Source organism: Aristolochia californica, unplaced genomic scaffold (genome assembly GCF_029961685.1).
Source record: "Aristolochia californica isolate CCGP_79_NKW_82.1479 unplaced genomic scaffold, dmAriCali1.0.hap1 SCAF_11, whole genome shotgun sequence".
Taxonomy (NCBI): domain Eukaryota; kingdom Viridiplantae; phylum Streptophyta; class Magnoliopsida; order Piperales; family Aristolochiaceae; genus Aristolochia; species Aristolochia californica.
Genome location: NW_027181782.1, coordinates 28,011,339 through 28,025,916, shown reverse-complemented (window position 1 = coordinate 28,025,916; position 14,578 = coordinate 28,011,339).

Here is a 14,578-nt window from a genome sequence, read left to right as displayed (position 1 = left end):
ACAACCTCACACTTCTAATGCAGCTGACCCCCATTTGGGAAATTCTGATTTTGACCAAATTGCATCTCTCACGGATGAAGCTTCTCTTGACCAGCATTTGGATGTTATGCTGTGGGGCATGCTTTTTTGGGCTGTTGACGAGCAACATATTACAATGGGAACGACATCTGTCCAGAGTTTCAGTGTTGTTGCTATGGCACTGCTGCAAATAGTACTCATAGTTCCTCATGGGAACCGTTACCACCTCCCATGCTGTCTATCACCACTTTGAGCTTGTAGACAAGCTCTTTCTCCAGGAGGGGGGTAATGTTATGGACTCCATAGCATCTAGAGTAGCAGATAGACGTAGAGGGTGACTTATGTAATTGTCTGATTTCATACTTAGTGGCATCTTGATGTAATTTTTCTGAAAGTCTAAGTCTTTTGCAATTGCTGTGTAAAGGACGTCATGGTTTTAAAGGGGCGTGAGTGAAATGAAATGGTAAGCATTTTCAGTAGATTAATTGGATAAGGTTCTCTCCTTAATCGAGGCCTACAGTAGAGCTCCTTTGAAGCTCAAATCTCTTCACGCATTTACTCATCTCCCTTAATGAACTCGCCAGCATCACACCCACCTCTGTTCTCTCTTCTCTCTGAACTCACCAGCAGTTATTGGACATTCAAAGAGAACTACAACCCTTCCTTCATCGTCTTCAACACTGGAATCAAGAGGGGAACGTCGAGTGACACGATCCATGGCTAGAGAACCCAACACGCTATCGACCCAAGGTCAGCCTATGTTCTATTGAGTTAACATGGCTAAACCCGGTCCGGGTCAACCTAAATCAGCCCACTTGTTTCTGCCTCGGCTATACGGGTCTAGATCCCAAGTTCTATACTGATTCCTCCCGTGACTCGGCAATATTGGTTAGATATTTGAGTCGACTCAACTCGATCCTCTGTCTTCAGCTAGATTATTATTTTGAAGTATTGACAGTATATTTCATGGTTAGCATATTATTTGGTGCAAATACTCGCATCGGATTATTTCATGGGTCCTTTACAAGAATTTTTATTATTTGGTACGTGAAATTGGGTCCAGGCCCATTTCAACTGTTGTTATTGTGTATTTTTGGATGAGATATTATTATTGAAGGACTTCTCCATTATTGATTTTTATTAGCATTGGTTATCTGATAATGAAGAAAGCCAAGGTGGCCCCAAAATATTATCTTCTAGGTAATTATCCGTTACCCTCCTTAATTGGTATTTATTACTCCTACCATTTGAGAGTCGGTGTCCTATGGAGGGATACAGTGATGGAGGTGTTTTATTACACTTCTAAGCACTGCATATAGTGCAACTACCTATAGAATATAGGAGTGTGTCCTACATCCAACATGGACTATGACTGAAGTATGAAGCGATGTCATATGGATTGGATGTCAGAGCTAGGTGGTTCCATCCATCTGGGTGGTTCAGCCCACCACTGATGAGTTAGGTACTTGGCTTTCCGCACTTAACAGACTAGTCTTTCAGGTTCTATTGGCTAGGCGTTTGACATGGTATCAGAGCTGGGCACCACGTTATGCATTTGAATCTGGGGTGAAGCGGTGGGGAACAGTGGGTGTCAGAGTTAGGTGGTTCAGTTGTTACGATCCCAGATCTGACACATGGATTCTTTGGGAGGATCTGGGATTTGCCACAGGTTACGGGTCTTCCATGCATTACTGTAGGGATAGTAGGAAGACATGGGGAAGACGAAAATCAATGGAGGATGAGAGAATATGTAGGTTTTTGAGGAAAACCCTAACCTCGAGATCAAGAAAGTGATCTCAAGCCAGTTTACGCTAGATTTAACCTAATTATCAATACTTCAATCCTTCCTTTTCTCATTACTCTTACCCCTTAAATAGGGTTCACCCTATTAGGGTTTAATAAAATATTACAAAAATATCCCTATGAATAAATATTTGAAAAATATCCCTATTAATAAATAATTCCAAAAATACCCCTATGACCTAAAACTGAAATAAAATAAAGTAAATTAAAGAAAAAACTAAAATAATAATGTTATCGCATGCATAACATCCGTCCACCTGGGTGGTTCCGTCCACCACTGATGGGGTAGGTACTTGGCTTTCCGCACTTAACAGACCGGTCTTTTGGGTTGTATTGGCTAAGCGATTGACATTGGAGTGATTTTACTCTCACTTATCTTATGCCAGCTAGGCCTCATGGAAGAGATCACCAGCATGAGGGGGAGTGTTGGAAGATACTGTGGACTGCCATTTTATACGAGAAGATCCTATACACCATTTGCAGCAAGCTGGGAGTTCATAATGTTCTCTCACCCTAGCTTGAAGGGGAGTGTTGGAACATGGGCCCAAGCCCACACGACCAAAGGAGGCCCACACATCCAAGAGATGTAGAAGATGGGTTAAAGGCCCATAGACCAAGGAGAAGACCCATAGGCCCATACAATGATGGCAGGATGGTAAATAAAGAGCCATCTCATAGAGATGGTTTTGATGTAATTAGATTAAGTTCTAGGGGCATAATTGTAATATTATAGGTTTATTAATCTATTAATTGAGCTTAGAGAAAGGGTTAGGAAAACAAGTTCATAACCTCTCTTCTTCCTCTTATTTTCTCCCAATTGGTGTTCCTATCTTTTTCTCCATGAGCTAAATCCACGAAGTCCTGAAAATCAACATGAGGTAACAGTTCAAGGCCCCCACACATCTGTGTGAACCAACTCCAATTTTGTTGTCTTTTGCTCATTTCCATCTTAAGAAAAGCTAACCCTTTTCTGGTTGCTGAAAATACAACCTTCACATAAGTTGTCGTTTACAGTTTTCAACCCTGGTAGCTTCCCTTTGGACTGAAGCATTTTCATTCCCTTCTCACTCATGTGACCGAACCTATAATGCCATAAATTAGAATCAACATCTGCAACCGAGTTTGTGTAACTAGGAGTGATGTAAAGAGTTCCAGTTTTTACTCCTCGTGCAACAACCAAAGCTCCCTTAGTGACTTTTCAAGCAGCACCATTAAAAGTCACATTATGATCTTCATCATCAAGCAGCCCTACTGAGATCAGATTACACATCAATTTTGGTACATGTCTCACCTTGTGAATTTTCCACACTGAGCCACTTGACATCCTCAAATTGACATTACCAATACCGACAATATCCAAAGGTTCTCCAACAACAAGATACACATTCCCATGATCTCACGGTGTGCAGTGGTGTGAAAAGAAACTCCTAAATCTAACACCCAAGAGTCAATAGGGCTATCAACTGACAAAAGTAAAACATCTTGTACTTCTTCAATCACTGCATTTGCAGTATCGTTTTTCTTTTCATCCTTCTTTGATGCTTTGAAATTCTTCTTTATGTGACTAGACTTGCCAAAATTCCTACATTCTAGAGTCCTTCCGAACTTGGTCTTGTTTCTACCATTCCTTGACTTTCCTGTACCATTGCCCTTGTTAGAATTTCCCTCGAAGTTCCTACCCCTAGTATCAAAATTTAGGATAGAATTAGATGTCAAAAATGCTTCGGAGTCCTTTCTACAAACTTCCTCAGCTAGAATGGTATCCCGAACATCAGTAAAGATCAACTCCCCGTTGCCTATGGAGTTTCTGACTGCAACCCTCATAGGCTCCCAACAATTTAGCAGAGATGCCAAAAGAATTAAAGCACAAACCTCATCCTCAAATTTAATCTGGATAGAGGTCAATTGATTGGAAATCATGATAAAGTCATTCAAATGTGTTTTCAATGATGCATTTTTTGTCATCTTTAAATTAAAGAGTTTTTTCATGAGATGTACCTTATTATTTGAGGAAGGTTTCTCATACATATTAGACAAAATCTTCATAATCTTGGCTATGGTCTTCTCTGACGCCATGTTGTGAGCAACGTTATTTGATAGTATTGACCGGACTACTCCCAACACCTGTCTATCGAGGAGATTCCACTCATCATCTTTCATACCTTCTGGTTTCATATCCAGAAGTGGCGATGTTGTGGTCCCTAGCCATGGATCTAGTAACTATGTGAGGTAGTTGAGGATCCAGCACGTTAAGAGGGTTTGTGATCATTGTAATACATAAAGAACTCTCCTTTTCCTTTGCTGTAATCATTCTCCTTGAAAAGGAGTTTCCTTTTCTCAATTATAGATGAAACCAGAGAATCAATGAACTCTTTGAGACCCAACGTATAAAACCCCTCTTTTATGATTCATCTCAAGGGTAAGGGTTCTCTATCATGCAACTACTGATCATGTACGTAAAAAAATAGAACTCTAACCCTTCTATACTCGGAAAGGGATTGAAAATTATCTCTTTGCAGTGAATTCCAATTCAGCAATCCGCATTCTGCCTCCTTCTTGAAATAGTTCACGCAAACCCTTCTCCTCTTCCTGATTTCCGTGAAAGAGGTAAGGTTCTTCTTCTTGCTTGGAAAAGAGAGATTAACTCTCTTCTTCTTCTTCTCACAATCAATCTAGGTATCCATCGAGTTCTCCATGAGAACTATGCACGTCAATGACCAAAACTAGGAAATCGTCAAGGCAACCTCATTACTCTAAATTAACCTAATTCCAGACTTGCTTTTTCCTATTTCCTTAACCCTTAAATAGGGTATTTGACGACATAAGAGTTAAGGGCTATGAATACCACTTATGACCCTACGTCCAAGCTTATTACATAATCAATGAAAATTTAAATTGAAACAATATAAATAATGAAAGTTAAACTAGTTGACTCGGTGAGTCATTGTCTTCTCCTCTGGGTGACTCAGTGTGCTATTGAGTCCATAACATCTGCCTCCCCTTGGACAAAGAGCTTGTCCTCAAGCCCGTAAGCTGGATAGACCTATTTGAAGGTCTCTAACCGCTCCCATGTAGCTGCTTTCAGGTATGTAGCGGTCCACTACATGAGAATGTCCCACTGATCATCGTTCAAACGTGCGCGTAACACAACATAGGGTGTCAGAATGATGTGGCCATTGTCCACTAGAGGAAGGAACGGAGAGGAAGTAGGTGGCGACCCCTTGTGTGGTTTCAGGAGTGAGACATCAACCACATCATGTAGTTTTTCCGTGTTTGGTAGTTGTAGTTGATAGGCCACCTGCCTCATGCGTTGAATAATGGCGAAAGGCCCAAAGTACTTGGGGAAGAGCTTATGGCGCGACGGCCCCGCAATGGACTATTGTCGGTACTGTCATAGCCATAACCAAACATACGCCCAAACCTCGTAAGAGACATCACAGTGTCCCTTGTTGTAGGCACTCGTCATCCGGTCCTGAGCCCGTTGTAGGCGGTCAGTAATAGTCTGTTACACTTGATCACGATCCATGAGTGCCTCATCAATGGCATCCACGTGGGTGGAGCCTCTGGTATAAGAGAGAAGTTGTGGGGGATCCCTCCTATAAAGAAACCGGAAAGGAGATGACTGCAAGGCCAAGTGGAACGAAGTATTGTAACAGTATCCTGCCCATGGTAGCCACTGAACCCATTGCTTCGGTTGATCTCCAACGAAGCACCGTAGATACATTTCAATGGTTCAATTAACCACCTCGGTTTGAGGATGATATGCGGATGAAAATTTAAATTTTTTTGCCACTCAGACGAAAAAGTTCCCTCCAGAAAGTACTCGTGAAAATCGCAACCCGATCACTGAAAATCGATAACGGGATGCCATGTAATCAGACAATATGCTCAAATAGAGTATGTGCCACTCGAGCTGTTTTGTATGGATGAGCCATCGGTATAAAATGACCATACTTGGAGAACCGATCAACCACCATGAATAAAACTGATTTCCCGGTTGAAAGTGGAAGACCCTCAACAAAGTCCATCAAAATATCGACCCATACTTGAGTAGGAAGGGCGAGAGGCTGTAGAAGACCCGCTGGAATCAAATGCTTGGTTTTATTACGTTGACATACCTGACAGGAGGAGACATATGTGTGGCAATGGAGGTCTTCAGAGCCTGCCATTAAAAATCTGCCCGAATACGCTACAACGTTTTCTGTAGCCCCTCATGTGTAGAATTATGTTAAGCCGAGAGAATGGCTGGAATCAACCCTGACGTGGGAGGAAGATAAATCCGCTATTTATAACAAACGAGTGAATCCTGTATAGACCACTTAGAATTCATGTTCCCCGCTGTAATCTTTTTGTGCAACTCCTGTAGTTCTGGAAGTGTGACATGTGCATCGCGCATCATGTCTAGGATGAGGAAACGAGGCTGGCTGATTGCATATATGAGCTGCTGGTGTTCAAAACATCTGGACAAGGCATCCGCTGCCTTGTTCAAGGTCCCAACATGGTACTCAACTGAGAAATCAAAACCCATCAACTTAATGATCCAATGCTACTGTGGTGAAGTCGTGAGGCGCTGCTCAAGTAAGAACTTGAGACAATAATGATCAGTACGGATGAGAAAAGTACGACCCCATAAGTAAGGTCTCCTTGGCCAACCCAATTAACTCCCTTTCACAGGCAGCCAATTTATGACAGCGAGCTGCCAACTGTCGACTGAAATAAGCAATGGGGTGTGATTGGTGCTGTAACACGGCCCCAATGCCCCCATCCGAAGCGTCTCATTCAATCACAAATAATTCTTCAAAATTCAAAAACTGTAAAATAGGTGTAGATGCAAGAGCACCTTTAAGCGCCTCAAAGGTCTGTGTGGCCTCCTTGGTCCAATGAAAGGATTTCCTCTTGAGGAGGTTTGTCAAAGGTGCTGCCAAAGGACCATAATTCCGAATAAATTTTTGGTAATTGCCTACCAAACCCAAGAGTCTGCGTAATGTTGAGCAAGACTGAGGTTGTGGCCACTCACGAATGACCTGAATCTTCTAGGGATCCATAGTGACCCCCTCATGGTAAATAATGTGGCCAAGGTAAGCAATATGAGATGCCCCAAAGGAGCATTTGGACTTCTTCAAATACAGTTGATGTGCTTGTAATAATTCAAACACAATCCTCAAATGTGCTAAATGGTCCTCTCTAGACTTGTTATATATGAGTATATCATAAAAAACACAAGTAAAAATTTTTGAAGGTAAGAGCTAAATACCTTATTCATCAGCACCTGGAAGGTGGAGGGAGCATTGGACAACCCGAATGGCATGACCACAAATTCAAAGTGACCGTGATGTGTGTGGAAAGCTGTCTTCTCAATGTCGGAGGGGTGCATGCGAAGCTGATGATATCCAAACCATAAGTCCAATTTAGTAAAGACCCACAACCCATGTAACTCATCTAGGAGATCCTCCACTACCGGAATCGAAAACTTATCTTTCACTATTTGCGCGTTCAATTCCCGATAATCAATATAAAAGCGCCATGTCCCATCATGTTTCTTCATGAGCAAGACGGGTGAAGAGAACACGGACCTGCTGCTGCGAATAAGGCCTTGTTGTAGCATCGCCTGACACTGTCTCTTGATCTCATCTCTCTGGAGGTGAGGATACCGATACGGTCGAACAACTACCACATCAGATCCTGTTTTCAAACATATCCGGTGATCACAGTGTCTCAAGGGAGGGAACCCTATAGGCTCACAGAAAAGGTCAGAGAACTCATCAATAAGAGTATCAATAGTGTTGTCTGAAGTATCCTGGGCAGTCATAGAATGAATTTGATGCAGTTTGTCCACTTGACTTCTGTGTAGGAGGACTTGGCTACTGCGTAAGACAAAACACATTGTCAAAGCAGAGAAGTCCCACAGAATGGGTCCCAATGTTTGTAACCATTTAATTCCTAACACCATATCAAAACCGGCCAGATGAATCACAAAAAATTCAGCATGAAAGTATTATGGACTCTATAGCATCACGAGTTACCTATAAGCGTAGGAATTAATGAATGTGTTTTTCAATTTCCATGTAATTGTTTCTTGGTTTGGTTTTGTCTTTGGGTTGGGTTGGTTTAGCATTTATTGGTTTGAACCATTGATCCAAGAGGTCTTTAGTGTTTTGGACATCGTCAACCCTATTTAAGGGGACGACTAGGGTAATGAGAATTATGAATTGAGTCTACTTTAGCTAGAGTAAATTAGATAAATAGGTCAAGAGCTCCTTCAAGCTCTCTTCTATTTTTCCCCAAATTCCTTTCCGAAATTCTACTTTCTGAATTCAATCTCCTCCATTCCCTCATTCCATCTCAATGCCAAGCAAGGTAATGGAAGGAAGAGAAGAGAGGAGGGTGACAAGATCCATGGCTCGTGAGGATCCTAACAACGTGGTATCAGACAGGTCCACCCTCGGTGATTCCTCTTCTCCAGAGGACATACGTCAAGTACTTTCAGAACTTCAACAACGTTCCACTCTTCAAGGTGCTGAAATTTCTCACATCATTAATACATTACAAACATTGGAATCATCTCTCCAAACCGTCATCCGACAACTTGCTACACTTAAAGCACCAACGCCACCACCAGCAATCAATTTTCAACCACAACCAGTACCTCACCAACAAATCACGCCACCACCAAATCCACCCATGCGCCAACCAATGGTTTCCATGGCAACTCACGCACAAGGACCATCAACGGTTCCAAGGTACTTTAAACTTAACTTTCCTACATATGATGGCTCTAAAGATCATTTACTGTAGTTCACAAAATGTGAACAATTCTTCTATCATCAACAAACGGTGGAAATGGACAAGGTTACTTTGGCCACCTACCACCTGCTCGATGAAGCGCTCATGTGGTTCCATCACTACCGAAATGTCCATTCCATTCAGGATTGGCTGCACTTTAAACATGCTTGCCAGTTGAGGTTTGGACCTCCAGCTAGCAGCAATCCAGTGGGGGAATTGATCAACTATAAATAGACAGTCACCTTAGAAGTTTACCAAAAAACGTTCCAAGAAAGGTTTGCCCGAGCTAGTGAATTTGTTCCTCCTCACCTACATGGATTGATAGAGGCGGTTAGATTGGAAGTGGAATTACTTGGTCTGACAGATTTGGACTCAGCAATGAATTATGCTAGAGCTGTGGAACACAAACAGAGAGCTCTAAAAGAGTCTTTACACCAAAAACCATTTTGGAACAACAGAATACAGGGTATTGCATTTGGTCCACCTTTTGGGTCCTCTGCCCCTAACCGAGCAGATCAGGCTACCAGTGTGCCTCCACACACTATGCCACGTAAATTTTTGACTAAACAGGAAATGGACGCTAGAAAGGCCAAGGGCCTATGTTTTAACTGTGACGAACAATTCCTACCAGGACATACCTGTAAACGCTTATTCAGTATTGAACTATTGGAAGAAGATTCAGAAGAGCTTCTTGAAAATGAATTTGTTGAAGAGGTATAGCAAGAACCAGAGCTCTCCCTCCATGCCATGCATGGCCTGCGTAGTTCTAATACCATGCAGGTAAAGGCCAGGTTACATCATCTCGTGCTACTTGCTTTAGTTGATTCGGGCAGTACACATAATTTTATCAGTGAACTAGCCGCGCAAAAATTGGGATTGGCAATTCAACAACAAAGGGGACTCTTAGTTTCAGTGGCCAATGGGGCTAAAATTGCAAGTATTGGGTTATGTGGTAACACCCCTTTCACCATTGAGGGGCATTCATTTCAGGCAGATTTACTAGTCCTTCCATTGGCTGGATTTGATTTGGTGCTCGGGGTAAAATGGCTCCAGTTATTAGGACCTATATTATGGGACTTTCAGGCTCGGACTATGACATTTTCAGCACCACAGGGTCAAATTACATTACAAGGTATTGTGGCACAGGTACCTAACGCACTTTACACTTTACAGCTTCAGCACACTGGTGATGATCAATTAGCTCCTTTACTTACAGCATTGGCGGATTTATTTAATGATCCTACGGGTCTACCACCAGTGCGTCATTGCGATCACCGCATTCGTTTAAAGTTGGGAACTGATCTAGTAGTGGTGCGGCCTTATCGTTACCCGCATATACAGAAAGATGAAATAGAACGACAGTGCATGCATATGCTCGCTTAGGGTGTGATCCAATCCAGTCGATCTCCTTTTTCCTCACCAGTGTTACTAGTACGTAAAAAGGATAAATCATGAAGATTTTGTGTCGACTGTAGGCAACTCAACTTGCAAACAATTATTCATGGACGAGTTGCTGGATGAGTTACATGGTGCTACAATTTTTACCAAATTAGATTTGAAATCAGGCTATCATCAAATAAGAGTTCACCCGGCGGATGTGGAGAAGACTGCCTTCCACACACATCACGGTCATTTTGAGTTCATCGTCATGCCTTTCAGTCTCTCCAATGCACTCTCCACCTTTCAGGCCCTCATGAATGAGGTCTTTTCATCACTTCTGTGCAACTATGTGTTAGTCTTTTTTTATGACATTCTGGTCTACAACAAAAATTGGGAAGAACATCTCCGCCACCTCCATCAGGTATTTACTATTCTACGCTCTCATCATTTGGGTTTAAATCAATCAAAATGTTCTATGGGTACATCTGAGGTGGCATATTTGGGCCACGTCATATCAGCTGTGGGCGTGAAAGTTGACCAGAGCAAGATACAAGCAGTAACAGATTGGCCGATTCCCACCTCCATCACAACATTAAAGGGATTTTTGGGCCTAGCGGGATATTAAAAAAAAATTATCCAATCTTATGGCCAGATAGCAGCACCACTTAACAACCTGCTAAAAAAAATGCCTTCCACTAGTCTTCTTCAGTGGAACAGGCCTTTCACTTGTTAAAGGAGGCCTTAGCCTCATCGCCAGTCCTACAATTACCAGATTTTGAGGGAGACTTTGTGGTGGAATGTGATGTATCCGGGGGAGGTATAGGAGCAGTGTTACAACAATTGGGACACCCCATTGCTTATTTCAGCCGTCAGTTGGGATAACACCACCATAAGTTAGCTGCATATGAGAGGGAATTGATTGGGTTAGCCAAGGCTGTCCAACATTGGCGACCTTATCTCTGGGCACGACCGTTTCTCATTCGTACAGATCATTGCAGCTTCAAGTATCTTCTTGAATAACGCCTCACCACATCCCCACAACATCATTAGTTAACTCAACTCATGGGCTTCGATTTTACGGTTCACTATAAGCCAGGTAGTTCGCATTTGGGGGCTGATGCTTTATCACGTCGGGATAATTCAGCCACACAACTTTATGCTATCAGTCACCCACGTTCACTGGTATTAGATTCTATTCGTTAGAAAGTACAACAATATCCGGATCTCATGTCATTATATCAGGATATTCAATAGGGGACAACAGCTCCTCAGTGGACGATTCAGGATCGTCTCATACTCTACAAAAATAGGATATTTTTGCATAATACATCCCCACTTCTTCACACCATCCTGTCCTCTATCCATGATAGCACACATGAGGGTTGACAGAAAATATATTTCCGAATCAGTCGGGACTTTTAATGGAAGGGCATGAAGAGCACAATTGCTGATTATGTAGCTGCTTGTCAGATTTGTCAACGAAACAAGGCCGAATCTTTAAGTCCGACCGGCCTACTGCAACCTCTGCAACTACCGTCTCAAATCTGGTCTGACATTTCCATGGACTTCATTGCTGGACTTCCCATTTCATTAGGTAAATATGTGATATTCGTCGTCGTTGATCGGTTTTCAAAATATGGTCACTTCATTGCTTTGGCGCATCCATATTCTGCTGCTTAGGTCGCTCAATTATTTATGGACAACATTGTCCAATTACATGGAATTCCCTCATCCATTATCAGTGACAGGGATGCCATTTTTACCAGTATCTTTTGGAAGGAATTATTCAAATTACAGGGCACACAATTGGCATTTTCATATGCATATCATCCACAAACAGACAGACAAACAGAGGTTGTCAATCGCACGATTGAAATGTATCTTCATTGTTTTGTGGGGGATGCACCTAGAAGGTGGGTGAAGTGGCTTTCATGGGCAGAATTTTGCTATAACACATCTTACCACACAACACTGGGAACTACTCCTTTCAGGGTAGTTTATGGCAGAGATCTTCCTCGTCTGTTACCATATGAACCTGGGGAATCCAAAGTAGTCACTTTGGACCAAGCGTTAGCTGAAAGAGACACTATGCTCACTGAGGTATGTACTCATCTACAGGAGGCCCAACACTCTATGAAACGCTATTATGATAAGAAGCACCGGGAGGCATCTTATTTCCCTAGAGACTATGTGTGGTTAAAGCTTCAACACTACCACCAGCTGTCCCTGACTGCATCCAAGCGCCATAAGCTGTCTCCAAAATATTATGGTCCATTTCAGGTATTGGACAAAATTGGGCCCGTGGCATACCGCTTGCAGCTATCACCGGAATCAAAGATCCACAATGTATTTCACGTCTCCCAATTGAAGACCTTCCAGGGTGACTCGCCCCTACTGCACACTCCACTACTGCCACTACATGAGGGCAGAGTGCTTTCTATTGCAGTTTAGGTAGTACAAGCACGCCACATTCAAGGTGATTGGGAAATTCTTGTCCAGTGGGCAGATGCCGACCCCAGTGACACCACATGGGAGCCGTTATCAGCATTTCGACTCTTATATCCTTCCTTCGAGCTTGAGGACAAGCTCTTTCTCCAGGAGGGGGGTGATGTTATGGACTCTACAGCATCACGAGTTACCAACAGGCGTAGGAATTAATGAATATGTTTTTCAATTTCCATGTAATTGTTTCTTTGTTTGGTTTTGTCTTTGGGTTGGGTTGGTTTAGCATTTATTGGTTTGAACCATTGACCCAAGAGGTCTTTAGTGTTTTGAACGTCCTCAACCCTATTTAAGGGGACGGCTAGGGTAATGAGAATTATGAATTGAGTCTACTTTAGCTAGAGTAAATTAGATAAACAGGTCAAGAGCTCCTTCAAGCTCTCTTCTGTTTTTCCCCAAATTCCTTTCGAAAATTCTCCTTTTCGAATTCAATCTCCTCCATTCCCTCATTCCATCTCAACGTCAAGCAAGGTAATGGAAGGAAGAGAAGAGAGGAGGGTGACAAGATCCATGGCTCATGAGGATCCTAACAGAAAGAAAGTAGTGCCAATAGCAAAATTTACCTCCTTGCTGATCCCGTAGCTAGGAACCTTCTCCCCATTGGCCACTGAGACTGTGGCTGTCGAATGTGGAAGAATTTGTAACTGCAGGTGTTGAGCCGCAATTAAGCTAAGAAAATTGTGGGTACTCCCCGAATCCACTAGTCTCACGAGTTCCTGATCGAAGACCTGAGCTATGACTTGCATGGTTTTGGGCAATTTCTGTCCAGTAATGACATGCAAGGATATTTCTGGTGGTTCTTCCTCTATCATCTCTTCCGTATCCTCTGGATCATCGACTTCATCCACTTCAAGCCAAAACAACCTTTTACACTGATGACCTGCCCGAAACTATTCATCACAGTTGTAACACAGATTTTTAGACCTCCTTTCTGCCATCTCAGCACTTGTCAATTTTTTTATGTACTGAGGTGAATGATTGCTAGAGCTCGTATCCCCTGTCAAAGTATTACTCAAAGTGTGTCTTGGAGGATGTGCTGCGGCCTGAACCCCCTATGGATAATTGCGACTTCCTTGTCAAGTGGAGGAAGTGCTCTGTTCCCTTGGCCATGGGGGTCATCTATGCTGGACTTTCTATCGAAGTTCTAAAGCACGGGCTATATTCATAGCACTGGATAAGTTAACAGGAGCATAGAACTCCACCTCTAGTCGTAACGACTCCATAAGGCCTGCCATAAATAGTGCTACTTGATGATCCCCCCGTACCATACTGTGTGCTCTTGCTAATTTTTCCTGGAACTGTGTTTGATATTGCTCCACAGTGCCAGTTTGGCGTAACAGAACCAAATCCCCCAAAGGGTTGCTATAAGCCGGAGGACCAAAACGGAGAGAGCATAAATTATTAAACACATCCCATTCGATCACCTCTCTATCAACCTCAACCTGCTAAAACCAGGGTTGTGCTTCCCTCAGTAAGTGGAAAGCGGCCAACTGTACTCTATCATAAGCTGCTATTCTTTGATGGTGAAAAAACTTTTTGCACCGATACAGCCAAATTAAAGGATCTTCTAATCCATTATAAGTAGGAAAATCAAGTTTAGTATACTTGGGTATAGTGCCTCCCCCGTGATTGAAGTGTCCTTGCTAGCCAGAGAAACTAGTGCACCCAATCTAGAAGGAAACAAAAAGTGGAGCCGGAATCTATTTGAAAGAAGAAATCCTTAGGAGAGATTGGGATAAAGTAATTGGGTTATACACTTGCCTTAAATAGAGCCAAAATCTCTTTTATAACTTTTTTTATTAGAGAAAAATATAGAATTTCTATCTAGCAAGGGTTCTTGGTGTAGTGATTGCCACTAGAATAACATCAAGGACAAAAAAAAATTCCTTTTTGTAGTTGTGTGCATGTGCTTTCATTTTTGCTTCTTTATTTACTTTTAATTGCACTCAAAGCACTTGAAAATTTAGTTTTAGATTCAATTCACTGCCCCCTCGAGACACCAACTAGGCTAACAATTAATGTCAGAGAAGGCTTGAAAGAGTTGTGTTAAGATTTTCCAAATTATAACACAATTGATTTCATGACATCTCAA